Source organism: Choristoneura fumiferana, chromosome 4 (assembly GCF_025370935.1).
Source record: "Choristoneura fumiferana chromosome 4, NRCan_CFum_1, whole genome shotgun sequence".
NCBI lineage: Eukaryota > Metazoa > Arthropoda > Insecta > Lepidoptera > Tortricidae > Choristoneura > Choristoneura fumiferana.
In genome coordinates this window covers 3,723,123-3,725,593 of record NC_133475.1, presented here as the reverse complement: position 1 = coordinate 3,725,593, position 2,471 = coordinate 3,723,123, and positions in this window count along the sequence as shown.

The following is a 2,471-nucleotide window of genomic DNA, read 5'->3' as shown; positions in this document are numbered from 1 at the left end:
TCAAGAACAACACTGTGTATATGAGCGATATCTCCCGCCCCCTTATTTGCTTGGATGCGGATAGTCATCACCACCTTGGAGATCTAATACCTACATATTTTAATGCAACATTTACAGGAAAGAACCGGATAGGTACCTATCTACTTACGAGTCGATCTTGCACGGAGATGGTGCCGTACGAAACGTTTTAATAATTATATATAGTTAAGTAATAATTTTTTAGGCTCCCCATTTTTATAAAGCCATATATTTCTTATGTTTACCTATAATAATAATACATTTATTTTACGACCAACTTGGATCAAATTGTTAGTACGAGTTTACAAATTCAAATTAAATTAAAACAAAATTGTACCTAAACTTAGCCATTAGTACGGTAGTACTATTAGGTATTCTGTGCCATCAGACAGCGCCACAGATAACTACAGCGCCTTGCGCATGAAGCTGACAGCAGTGATTCATTGGACAGTCCAACCAGCAGGGCTAACGAAACTCGAAACTCGAAGTTCGTGTCGTGCGGTCCCTTTGACACTTATACTATTTAATACGAGAGCGAGAGGGACGGTACGACACGAACTTCGAGTTTCGTAGTAGCCCTGCTGTTCACCACCACGCCCAGGATGCTCTTGGTACTGACACGAACTCGGCGCCTCCGCACCAGGGATGCACATCGTTTACGCATCGTAGTGCAAAAACAAACTACTCAAGCCTCCGTGAACATCCCCGACGCACTGCAGAACCTTGGCAGCCCCATCAGCATCCTGAACGCGTTGTTATATCGCGCAGCGCGCTGTACTGCTTCTGTGTGTAGTTCACCCACAGGCTGCTTGTGTAAAGGGTTGTAGGCTTTAAAAAGAGTCACCAACTCCTTTTTGCGGGCAATCATATTAGCACGAACTTCTATTCTTCTATTTTTTTTAATTTTCAGCCTATTACTTTTAGAGATTTATTTGCACGTTCGTAATTTTGGCTCACCGACTCACATTGTGTTCTAATTTTCAACTCAATCGGCTTAGTACCTAGTTTCAGAGCAAATCAGCTACTAGCAGACTGTGACTAAAAATCAACTTGTATTAAACAGATGTCTTAAAAAATGACGCTGCGGGAAAATCACAAAAAAATGCTAAAAATAATCACTCTTTGATGAACTGTGGCAAAAAATAATTTAGTCCGCATTTGTGCCAACTCTGTTTAAGGACGGCAGAATTCTCCTCATGATCTACCTACTCGCGAAACATCCGTTTGCACATAACACCCATGTAGTCCGTATGACCAAACTGTGACCCAAATAACCGGCCAAGATAACACCTGATGCTGTTATGCGATAATACACAATAATGGCCAAGAGCGGGGATTTCAAGTTTCAATAAAAAGAAACCTGGGCTGGCACCGGTGAGAGTGACAGCGTATCGACCGCCGCGTGAAGACGCGCGAGAAAGTTAAACGAAACTGTTTTGGCGCCAATCCGCGTTCCAAATTTAAAAACACTTTTTCGAACAGGAACTTGCTACCGGCCAGTGATTTTTATGTGTGATAGAGCTGTGGTTTGAACAGTGTTGCAGTGTGTTTATGCTTTACAGTGACTTTCCCTGCTACAGGATGAACCGTTATATCAAGGTAAGGCTTGTTTACACGGGTGATTGCAATTTATGGTTTTACGAATGTAATCGGATGTTCGATGAGCAAAGACCGTGATATATATGTAGTTAGATTGATGGTGCATATCAAATAGAAAACTGTTATATTTACCTTGTTGCAGCGTTAGTTTGATTGTTTGTTTGTGAATTTGAGAGAAATTATATGTATTCTACTATAATTATACAAATAATCGAAATACTATTCTCTTATTTTAAAAGAATGGAACATTTTAATTTTAATCTAGATGTAAATATTATCAACACCTCTTAACTTTGAGAGAATTTTTTTGAGACGGCATGGGAATTAATATTTATTATTATTATAATATAATACTTAATTATAATTATATAATTATTATTATTCGTAGGTATTAAGTTTGACATAAAATTTGGTGTACCTAACTGATGTATGTACCTACAGAAATGATATTATACATGTACTAAATTTCATCTAAATCAGCAATAGTAATTTAAGCATGTAAAGTTAATATTAGACATACCGATAGAGTTCCTTTCGCATTTAAAATATTAGTAAGGAGAATTAGTAGAGAATGTATCATCAGTTTGACGGTGAAGCAATTGTGTACTGTGTGAAATTACTAATTTGCACTAGAACCGCGTGGGAGCTACAATCCAAGCTTCTTTCATTGAGAAGTGGCCTACTGCCCAGCAGTGGGACGAGTTATGATCATCAGCCGGAAGACGTCCACTTCCAAACAAAGGCCTCGCCCTTAGAAAGCCACAATGAACAACAACTGCCACTTACGTCCCCCGGATGGCCACAACTCTCATGATGTCGTCAGTCCATCTAGCAAGAGTTCTGTCTGTTGGGAG